Here is a 12,502-nt window from a genome sequence, read left to right as displayed (position 1 = left end):
TCCTTCCATAGAGAACTCTCCAGGTCATTACCTAGCAAACAGTCTACAGGCAAGGCATCACTGACAACAACTTCCAAAAGACCAGAGACTCCCCCCATTCAAAGGGAACACGCGCTACTTTGCATAGGGGCACTGATCTGTCAGCTGCAACTACGGGGCGGAGTACATTGGGAATGACCTGCTCTTCAGACGCCCACTGACACCTCACGGATGTCACACAGGCTCCTGTGTCTATCAGAGTCTCTATCTCCCTCCCATTGATGGTCACCTTCTTCCCGTATTTCTTAGTGTTAGGGGGCAGTAAGGTTTACTGGACCATCTCTTGGTCTCCTAGAGAGACAAGGGTCATAACTGCTAGTCCCTCCTCCCCACCAGAAATCAAACCCCCTCCCAAAGCTACACTTGCTAACCCTGGGTCTGGAGCACCAGTGGGTGCTGGAAGTTTCTTGGGACATTTAGGGGCAAAGTGGCCCACCTCATTGCAGTGATAGCAGGCAGGAGGGCCTCCGTGGTTCCTGTTGTCCCTGTTGTCCCGCCTGCCCCTAGGGGGCCATGGCTGTCTAGGTCTGGGGGTTGGGATTTCTTTCCCTGGGAACTATTTTGGGGCCCTTGAGAGAACTCCTTTTGATTACCCTTGTCCCCCCCCACTCTTCTGCAGGGGACCCTGCCCACCTTTGGCTGTGGTACCCACAATTCCTCTGTGGACCCTGGTACTGGTCCAGCGATACGCCTCCTTAGCAAGCTCCATGGGGTCTGTCAGCTTGCTGTCTAAAAGATGCTGGCGCAGCTCTGGGACACAAAGACTACTCAAGTGCTCCCAACTGATTAAATGCAACAACCCCTTAAAATCAGTTACTTTACTGCCCCTCATCCAACCTTCCAGTGCACGTGAGTACAAATTCACACATTCCATCCAAGTCTCAGACTTTCTCTCCTTGGAGTTTCTAAACTACACCCTACACTGCTCTGGAGTAAGTCCATACCTGAGACATAAGGCCTCCTTCATATTGGGATAGGTCTTGGCACCTGCCAACTCTAAGGGCTCTAGAGCTCTCCTTGCAGAAGCCTCAAAATGTTTCCACAGGCCCACCCCCCAATGCTGCTCAGGCACACCATTCATTCTGAATGCAATTTCATACGAAGTAAACCAGGCATAAATATCCTCACTCATATTATAATTCTGCACCAGATCCTTGGGAATATATACTTTACCCCTCTGCACTGGCTGTGCGCTGCCACCATTTGAACTGGAATCCACCTCCTTGGCTTTCATATCCAGTTCTCTCATGCTCAACACGTGAGCCAGAAGCAATTTCTTTTCCTCCAGGGCATGGGCATGTTTGCTCTCCTCCGCCGCCCTTTCTGCTTCCAATTGCTTCATTTTTATCCTCATTACTTCCAAGTCATATTCTCTCACTCTCTGATTTTCTTGTGACTCCTCTTGGGTGAAGCCCCTACTGGAATGGTTGCTGCCCGGCCTTGAGCCTGTTCTGCTCACAGGCAGATCTGTGGTTTGAAAACCATTCCCGGTACTTGCATCATTTCCATCTTGTGCCTCCTAATTGGCCTTCAAGATTCTCTGCAGCTCATCCTTCCTGTAGCCGCTCTTTATGGGGCACTCAAACTAATGTTAGAATTTCTTAAGCTGCTCAATTTTGTAGGAATACAAATCCTCAATGCAAAACTCTAATTCTGCTTCCACACTGGGTGCCTTCCCACTCACAGACATGATGCTTTGAAGAGTTACTTAAAAATAGAACCAACCAAAAAAAAACAGTAGTATGCGATGGCGTAGTGGTCAGCACTCACTAGTGATGTACACAAATTACTGTGGTCTAGTACAAATACAAGTTCAAATCCCACTGCTGACCAACAATGTTAGAACTGGGCGTCTCTAGTTGGCAGAGGTAGGTACCACTGTCCAAATAGGGATCCTTGCTTCTAGTCAGGGTAAGGAGGAAACCCTCTGAGATAACCCCTGCTCACCCCCTTGGTAGCTTGGCACGAGCAGTCAAGGCTTATCAAAGGCAATTGTGTGAAGCATTTGTACCAAAACTCACAGTAACACAGTGAAAACACCACAAACTGACTCCACAACAGTTTAGAAAAGTAAAGGTATTTAATGTAAACTACACAAGACCAAAATGACCAAAATACACAGTTCAAGAATATGGTTCCAAAAGAGTTCTTAATGTTAGCGTTGAAATAATCCACAGTTGCGTGAAATGTTCACAGTTGCGTCATGTTTAGCCACAGTACCTTTTGTTAGCGATAAAAAGTTCCAAGCACAGAAGCTGTAGCGGTGGAAAACAAGCAATGCGTTGCTCCTGAGACCCTGGGGAGGCGTGAGTGACAGCCCCCCTGCAGTAGCGGACGTGCTGTAACGAATCCGGTCTGTATGGGGAAGAAGGCGATCCCTTGTATGGATTCCGGTGCGTAGGTTCCGTAGGATGTTTTCTCCCGCAAAGGCACGATGCAATGATTCTCGGGGGCTGCGACGATCTCCGGGGTGACGATGCGCGGTCCAGCGGCGAACTTCCTCTCGCAGCTCCTCGATGCGATGGCTCTCAGATGATTCTCGCAGCGACGTGATGCGGTGATCTCACCCAGCGGCAACAGGCTCTGCGACGATGTTTGCAGCAGCGGAAATCTTCCCGCTAACGAAGGGTGCGACGTCTTCAGGCAGCGGCGACAGGTGCTGTGACGTTCTCGGTCTTCGTAGCGGTGGGAATTTTCTTGCTCTGCCCGGTTTGCGACAAAACTTGCAGAACACAGGTACAACTTCCAGAGGCACCACAACTGGCCCAAGCACTCTAGCAAGGACAGAACTCTCTCAGCAGAGTTCAGGGAATCTGGGGGTGAAGTCCTTTTATTCCTGGGACTTCAAAACAGGGAGCCAGCTCTTCTCAGGCCCTTGGAGATTCCTTCAAGCAAGGGGACACAGCACAAAGCAAAGTCCTTCTCCTCTCCTTGGCAGCAAAGCAACAGCAGGTCAGTACAGCAGGACAGTCTTCCATCTTCAGTCTTCCAGCTTTCTCCTTGAAAGAGGTTCCTTCTAGGTTCCAGAATGATCTAATTTTCTGTAGTCAGTGGTCCTGTACTTATACCCCTAAAAGTCTTTGTTCTCTTTGTGCAGGAGGGCTCTGAGCCCGGTCTGAACCAGTTCTGGGTGTTCCTTAAGCACTTTGTTTTCCTGGCTTCTCCTTCCCTTTCAGAGTGAGGGGCAGGGTCGTCAGCCGCCCAGCAGGAGGTGGAGCCAGCATTGTGGAAGACAGGCACAGCCCTATTCAAGCCCAGGTGCTATCCCCTCCCACCATTCAAGATGCAGATGCAGTCATTCAGCTTAGTGCTGACCCAGCCAGCCTCCTGGGGGCTCCCCAGCCCCTGTAACACTCAAACCAGGCAGTCAATTCACAAACAGGCCAAGGCACTCAGACAGGTCAGACAAGAGAACAGCTACTTTATAAAAAGTGCGTTCTCAAACACAGGATTTAAAAACAACCTTTCCTAAAAGATGTGTTATTAAATTCTGGGTTCAGGGGTACCAGACTTGTATGTCCTATCTTGCTCCTATGGGAAGATATGCTGGTAGCCACTGTATCCAGCATTCCCCATGATAGCCTATGGGGCAAGATAGCCTTACAATAGTGAAAAACGAAAATGGCTGTAATTCGCTACCAAAGCATGTCACCTGCACAAGTACATGCTCTACCTTTGACATACACTGCACCCTGCCCAAGGGGGTACCTTGGGCCTTCCATAGGGGTGACCAATGTGCACAGAAAGGGAAGGGTTAGGCCTGGTCGGTGGGGACACTGACCAGGAGGACATGGCAGTTCACAGACTGCAGACAGGCACTTCGGTGGCAGGCCTGAGACACCATTTTAGGGCTACTCATGTGAGTGGCACAATCAGTGCTGGAGGCCCACAAGTAGCATTTGAATCACCAAACCTGGCACACCCAGTGCACTTTACTAGGGACTTCTTGGTGATACAAATATGCCAATCATGTATAACCAATCACAATAACAATTTACACAGGGAGCACTTGCACTCTGACACTGATCAGCAGTGGCCGAGTGCCCAAAGCATCTAAAGCAGCAAAAACTAAATCCAGCACAGCATCAAAAATACAGGAGGTAGAGGCAAACAATATGGGGAAACCACACCAAGGATGCCAGGTCTAACAGGTATGTTCAGGGAAATAAACAGTCTTCTACTCCTCAATCCTCCTCAATCCTAGTGCCAGCTCTCGCTCTAACTGGACTGGTGCCAATCTGCCTACAGCTTGCTCAGGGAAAAAGGATTATTTTCCTCAAGTCTCCCTTTACACTCAACTAAGAATGTACTGGCCTCTACCACAGTCCTTTTTAAGGTATGGAAGTTCCTTAACACTTCCATGTTGACCATCCTGAGCTGAGAGGAGTCAAATAACTTACACCCAAGTATTTCTACCACAAAGCCTACACCACTTTTTCTGCTATGGCAGCTGTTCTCTCACCTCATTAAGGGGAAGCACTAACAGGACCCAACTGCTGACAGGCTAATGTGATCTAGTCAACTGGACTTTCAGAAAAAGAGTCAGTTACTTTTCATAAAGATTATTTAATGTACTGTAAAATTCCAATAAAAACAATTATAAAAAAAATAAAAAATCTGACTTCACCAGTGAACAGAAATATTATATTATCTAAATGTTATTTTTTTCTGAGGGGCAGCTGTATCACTGTACATGGAATGTGGATTCTCGCCTTTATTCACTGTAAGTACATGCCAATACTTCATTCTTGCATGTACCACTTTTAAATACTAGGACCCCTACCTTGTGGGCTGCAAGTTCTGCTTAGAATTGACATATTTAATAATATTTAAAAGTAGGATTATTCTGACAGGTTTGTCTGCAGGTTTAACAGCTGCACTATTCATGATACACAGGCAGACTTAGGCAATGTTTTCTTTGTCAGCCTAGTGATCATCAGAATTTGGAAAACAGTGCACAGGTTACATTTAACTTTCTATGCCATGTGTGTATTATATTATGCTGTATTCTATGGCCTTCCTAGAAAGGTAGATGTTTAAAATGAGAAATAGCCAACATTACCATGCTTTCCCATACACTGGTAATTGGACAGCAGTGCCCATGTGTACAGTGATAAAAAACAGCAATACCGGTCAACAAAAAATGGGTGATCATACGAAAATTGGGATTTTCTCACATCCTGCCTCATGCGACTAATTGCATTCAAATGTAACAGCCTAGTAATCGTTAGCCATTTTTTGTTTTTTGTTTGTGTACAATTAGAATGAAGAGTTCTTATCGGATTGACCCAGGCCTGTGCCACAGTGCTAGCCCTTAATGTAAATCATTATCTTGCCTCTACAACTATTCTTCTAATCAAAACCATGTGAATCTGTCTCCATTTTCCTGGCATAGGTATGACAGTATTAGACGTTTGTGTACACTGTAGTATAAAATGAGGAGGCGAGTGGCATGGTCAGCAAGATGGCTGATTAGAGGTGGTTCCCCGGTGTTGTAACAGCCATCAAATCATCTGAAAAATATCTAGAATCTGCACAGGCATTGACTCGTAGCATAAAGCTGTGACATACAATGAGTGTTTTGCATTATGTTGAGCTCTCTGCTGGAGGGAAATAGATGAGCGCAAGGAAATGGTTTATAGTTGAAGATTTAATACATATTGACCGATCAAGTTTTAATCCACATGGAGCACTATATATAATCTAAAGCACTTGTTTGTCAAATCCTTTTTAAATATCACTGCATTAATGGGTTAGGAGGCTTTAGAAAGAGAAAGGAGAGGAGAGGGCAAAACATGCCTAGAATCCTTAGCCCAGAGCCTAGTGAATGAATGCTGAACGTAAAAAGTGCATTAATATCAGCTACCCTTGAACCTCTGTGATGCTCAACAGACTGAGAACCAGTAGTCTCTGTTTGCAAGCAGTTCCGTGTACAGACATGAAGAAACGTTCCTACTGTCCCTCGTGAAAACAGATGGGAAAAGCTGCTAACCCCACTCACACTCTTCTTAAAATGTCATTTTTTTCTTTTCCCTGTATAGGATAAACTGCAGCACAGGGCTGGCAAACACCAACTTGTGTACCTGGTCAAAAATGTGGGTGTTGAGAGGTGATGGTGGCAAGAAATATCTAAAATAGAAAGATTTCCAGCAAAAGGAGCTCCTGGCAACACAATGTACCACTAGTATGCAAAAAGCATGTTCAGATATATTCATGACTGAATTAAGTGCATTAGTGACGAGGATACAAAGTATTTTCCGGAAGAAAGTACCTTTAATATTGAATGCATGAATAACTTTAAGAAACAAATACAGAATAATTAGCATAACTTAATCACAGGACAGTGAGAAGCTCAGAAATGAAGAAATGAAAAAACTAGTAGTACCATGAGACGCTGGAAGTCCAGAATCGGATGCCCCCAGGGATGGACTAGGGGAAGATAAAGGGCTGGCTTGTGGGGCACAAGAAACCCCAGTGCAAATGAGCACAGCACCTGCAGCCAACAACCACATGACTGACCCAAGGACAAGATGAGAATCTGATCTGGTGACACCCCACTTGCTGCCCCAGATGTTGTCTCACTCATTACTCCACAGTTCCACGGCAATGCATCGGAGCAGTTAGTTGGTCTCAAAGCCCTGCTATGTCCAGTTAGTCTGAGGAATACCACAGGGCGGAGGGCAACAGACATTCAGAGAAAACCCCCACTAGATTAAGGTTCCTCTTAGGGTAGTGAGAAAGTAAGCGAAAGCTCCAATGATATTTCCCACATCCAACCAGACGCCCTTTTGCCTCTGAGAAAACATCAAGACACTGGAGTCGGAGGTTTAGCCTAACTCCATTTCCCTGGTTCCCAGTTGCTCTTGTACCTATCAAACAACAGTTCTCAAGTATACGTGAAAATTCACAAATGCTTTGTCCTGAATTGTAAACTCGGTTTGAATGTTATGACCCTAGTTTGTCTGATGAGTAAAGTGAAAAATCTTTTACTGGAGAGGTGCTTGGCCATAACAGGCACCTCTCGATGCAGCGGCTTCTATTGCAGCCTAGGATGAGTTGCTGAAGGCTGTTACTGATGTATGTGTGATGAAAACAAACTGGACCAATATTAATAACTGCAAGCATAATTAAAGGTGAAACGACGGCTGAACATCTTCAACATTTAAAAACGTACATGACAGCTATTTTGGCTCGGCTAGTGCTACTTAAAAATCTGCTGGTGCTTCATTCGATCGGGGATTTTTGCCTAAAGATTAGCAGCAGCTGCAAAACATAGTGGTATTTTTGGACTTGTCTCTGAACTAATCCTTGTGTTGCTTTTCAACAAAGTAAAAGGTATTAGCGAAGTCCAAACTAAAGGCTTTACAAATGCAGGGGCCTATTATCAAGGACCGGTGTTAAAATTATCGCCGTTTTATTGGCAGGAAACTGCAGATAAAACGGCGATAATGGGCTTGATAATACGCCCTTGTTAATTCCCATAGAAACCCATGGGGCATATTATCAAGCCTAGGCGATAAAATTATCGTCGCTTTATCGGCAGGAAACTGCAGATAAAGTGGCGATAATGGGCTTGATAATATGCTCTATGGATTACCAATCGAATCTCATGTTAGATGTTCTTCTCATCTAACATGTGCTTCGATTGGAATTCCATAGAGCATATTATCAAGCCCATTATCGCCACTTTATCTGCAGTTTCCTGCCGATAAAGCGGCGATAATTTTATCACCCAAGCTTGATAATATGCCCCCATGTTCTGATGTTAACATGGGCTTCTATGGGAATTAACAAGGGCGTATTATCAAGCCCATTATCGCCCTTTTATTGGCAGTTTCCTGCCGATAAAACGGCGATAATTTTAACACCGGTCCTTGATTATATGCCCCGCAATTCTTAAAACAATAGTCAGAATGAGGGGCTCGGGGGGAATGGGAAGGGAGAAGGACCACCTTGGGGCAGGGGAAGGAAGATCAAGATGGAGCCAAGGGGGAGAAGGTGAGATTCTCCTCTTCCTGGTGGTTCCTCATGCTTCAGTTGTGAGACGTTGTGGCACTGCAGACAGGATACACAACACACTATTTTCGAACAAGGGTCCAAGGGAAAGTTTTATCACCCAAAACTAGATCCACGCCCCTACTAATAACATCAACAAACAAAAAGTATCTAGGGGTCAGGGAAGTAAGAAAAAAGACTCAACTCACAACATATCAATAACATAACCAAATGTTGGTTTCTAAGAAGTGGAAAACCCAAGTGATCCATTATGCATTACTAAATACACATGGGCAAACAAACGTGGGCAAAGTAACCCCAAGGGTAGGTGAAATTCTCCCATCAGTTGCCGATCTGTTCCGCCCTTTTTAACATCATCTGGGTTCTCCTTACCCAGGAGAGAATGTATCCACAGTCATATAGTATAATAGATGCTGTGAAGACCCAGTGGCTAGTGTTCCAACAAATGGGTAGTGCAGATATTAAATAGATGTAATTAGGCAACTGAAAAAGCAGTGCAATTAGTGTAAGTAGTGATAGAATAAAATTGGATAAAGCTGAGTAGAAGTCTAATTTTCAATATTTTCTCTCAGCTCCTCCAAATCTAAAACAATGTAAAAGGAAAAAAGAAGCAACGAAACAGATTTAACATAATGTCTGTTCAGCAATGAGGGTCGACATGTTTCTGCATAAGTGGCTATTATGCCACTGCTTTCGTCAGGACCTAGATGTTGCTACTGCTTTTTAGTGAAAAAGTGAAAGAGAGTTTAAAATTTATATCACCTGAGACTTTAGGTTAAATAATCCACCACAATCCTGTTGTAACGTCATGTCAAAGACAAAAGAGTGAGGAGAAACAAAAACAAATCAGAAACATATCACAATACATTAATTTGTGATGAATATGCCATTCCCAAATCAGTCAAATGGTCATTACTACGAACTTATGCAGCCACTCACCAAATATTTGTGGAGATGGCGCTTCACCCCACCTGGCTGCAGCTCAGGTAATGAGGAGCACCGCTCTATTTAGAAAAAATATATGAAGACATTCTATAGTTCATACAGTTCACACATTTGAGTCATGCAAGTGTAGTCTATGACTAAGCTCGGTGTATTTCATGAATAGGAACATACTGGATTACAGAAGAAACCATCCGGTCAAAAATGGGTACTTTAATTGCCCTTCATTCACTATGAGCATGTAATCGAGTGTAGATAAAACTTAATGATATCTCAAGGCTTGAGCTGGTAGGAAAACCCTACACTGTTAGTACACCTTAAAGTACTCCTTTTCTCATAAAGAGCGCCAATCATCACCTTGATAGGTCTCTCTTAAAAGACACCTCGACATTCTCATATTCGCACTCTATTTTCTACAATTACTGGTATCAAGCGTGTGTATCGTAAGTAATCATGTTCGCCCTCTGTTTATGACAAGCGCGTAACAATTAGCAGTTAGTGGTTCAAAGGCGCGTGTCTGGTCGTCTCAGCATCGAAAAGCAAAGGACAGCTACATTTCTTACCTATCCGTCGGTGTCTCCCAGCGTTCCTCCACGCTGACTGGGGAGGCACCGACCATATCAGAACCAACACATTTGTTGGAAGACCCTTCCGGACACGTGACGCGGCCGGAGAACACTGGGAGTTGTAGTTTGGCAAACTCTGATACAGCAATGTATGCCGTAAGAGGCCTTTGTGGTTTACCCCACATCTATATTATAATCCCTCCCGTGTATTAAATGAGATTCAAGCATTTTGTCATGTTTATTATCAATTTTGCTCAACACTGTCTCAGTCCAAACTCGTCATTTCACATCACGTAACGTGGGATATGTAGTCCAATTATAACATGCCCAATAACAAATTAAAGAGTATCAGCGCATGTACGGGCTACAACGTGTGACAGATGTTTAAGCGCCCTAATTGTATATGTTGGCGCCAGCAATTACTATTACATTGTGACAAATGTCACAAAATAATTAATACCAAAAAGTGTATCAAAAAGTGTACGTTTTGCAGATTTATAGAGTTAACGTCAAACTGCCCAGCCCAGCGTACTGAGTATTTGCGACACGACGATTAATCTCGCCTGTTCAACTGCTCAGTTGAAACTCATACGACAAATCGATACTGTCAGAAGTACCATCAAGGAACGATGTGAAATGCGATGTGAAATGTACAGCCATAAAAGTATCTCATGTGAAACAACATTTTCAAGCTGAAATCACAGAAGTGAAACCATCTCATAAATGGGCTATATTGTAACATACTTAGAACAGTCCTAATTAAGATAATATATACAAAACGCATTTCAAGGTGGTATAATGATATTGAAACGTTTATTAACAGGACTAGGAGCCCTATAGCGACATCCAAGGTATAGGTTCATTCAAACCTTCTTTGTCGCTATTTAATTTGTAGACCCACTTCTGTTCCCTCTTAAATAGGAATTTGCTCACATCAGAACAATGATCAGGGATGGTGGGCTGTTCAAGGACTGTCCATGTAAAATCATTTTGACCATGGCCAGCTTCCAAGAAATGTGATGTTAAACGGGTCGCCTGTTTGCAACATCGTACAGTACTTTTATGTTCACAAATTCGAACTTTTATTTTTCTCGTGGTCATGCCAACATACCTTTTCCGGCATGGACATGTAATGAGATATATGATGTTCTCACTGTTACAATTTGTGAAATTTCGCTGTTGCCGTGGTCTGTCTATAGTCGTGGATTTACAGGTCTGGGGACAAACAGAACACATTCCACATGGATGGTGGCCTTCTACTGGTGGAAGGCCCCACAAAGTACCAACTTGTCTCATGGTTTTGTTTTTTGGTCTTGTATGTACAAGTTGGTCCTTTATGTTTTGTCCTCTTTTAAATGCAAAAAGTGGCATTGGTAAATTATCACCCCGAGTATTCAAAATTGACCAATGTTTTTTGACAATTTTCTGGACCTGATATGACTTTGTGTGAAAAGTGTTTACAAATGTGATCCTCTCCGTTTTTTCTTTAGGTACTGCCAATTCAAGAAGGGCATCACGGTTGTTGTTGGATGCTCGCTTCTTGGATTGGCGTATAATTTTTTGGGGATACTTCTTTTCTCTGAGTTGTTCTGCCAATTTTGCGGAATGTACCTCAAAGGCCTCTCTACTGGAACAGTTTCTCTGGACCCTCAGAAACTGTCCAAAAGGCAAATTGTTCCTGAGGGCCCTAGGGTGGCAACTTTCGTAGCTCAATAATGCATTTCGGGCCATGGGCTTCCTATACAGTTCGGAACCCAGTCCTCCTGCCGTAGCTAGAATTGTGAGATCTAAGAAGGCCAAGTGTGTCTTGCTGTATTCCACCGTGAATTTTAAATAGGTGTTGCATGAGTTCAGGTCTTCTACTGTGCCTCGCCAGACTACAAAAATGTCGTCTATGTATAGCTTCCAAACTCGAAGCGATACATAGAAGGGGTTAGTAGGTGATAGGATCTCGGCCTGTTCAAAATGATGAACATAGAGATTAGCGAGACTAGGAGCGAAGACACTACCCATGCTGGTCCCAGATGTTTGTTGGTAGGTAGTGTCGTCAAACTTAAAATAATTCTCCTTCATCGCTAACTCTGCTGGAGTCATAATGAATGGTACAGGTGTAATAGATTGCAGGTCCCTTTGATGTAATAAATCACTGACTACCTCAAGTGTCTCAGTTTGGGGGATCGACGTGTATAATGATTCCACGTCGAATGAGACAAGGAGATCAGTGGCCACATCAAACTCTATCTCAGGGAGCATCCGCAGGACATCTTTGGTTTCTTTAAGAAAAGTAGGCATTTCCCTCACCATCGGGTTCAGGAAATGATCCACGAAGGTGGATAATGGTTCTAAAATTGAACCAATTCCCGAGATTATTGGTTTCCCCGGGGGTGGTCTCTGAGGTTTATGTACCTTTGGGAGGCAGTAGAAATAAGGGATAGAAGGGTGAAAAGTTTGAAGGTATTGACCCTCCTGAGATGTAATCCACCCTTCAGATGTTGCTTCCTCCACAAGGTGACCAATAGTGGTCTGCAGCCTCTCTGTGGGGTCCTCTTTTAAGGGGAGGTATGATTTCTGGTCCTGCAGCTGCCTCAGACACTCATTACGATAGGTTACAGTGTCTAAAACAACAATTGCACCGCCTTTATCGGCAGGCTTCACTATGATACTTTCGTTCAATGTAAGAGAATGTAAAGCTTCTTGTTCCCTTCTTGGTAGATTGACGTAAGAGTTTTTCTTTTTGGTCTGGAAGAGGTTGTTGATGTCATTCTCAACCGCCTCTTCAAAAGTACGGACTTTGGCAGGCAAACCGATACTTGGGGGATTGAACGTGGATGGTTTCTTTAAACCAGTGTTTTTGTCCACGACTTCCATTTCGGTATTGGTTTGTTTTGCAAAAAAATAATGAAGTCTGATCTTCCTAAAAAACTTGGGTAACTCGACTT

The sequence above is a fragment of the Lissotriton helveticus genome, chromosome 8, assembly GCF_964261635.1.
Source record: "Lissotriton helveticus chromosome 8, aLisHel1.1, whole genome shotgun sequence".
In the NCBI taxonomy this organism is placed as follows: domain Eukaryota; kingdom Metazoa; phylum Chordata; class Amphibia; order Caudata; family Salamandridae; genus Lissotriton; species Lissotriton helveticus.
The sequence above is the reverse complement of the archived record's forward strand: the minus strand, read 5'-3'. Positions refer to the sequence as shown.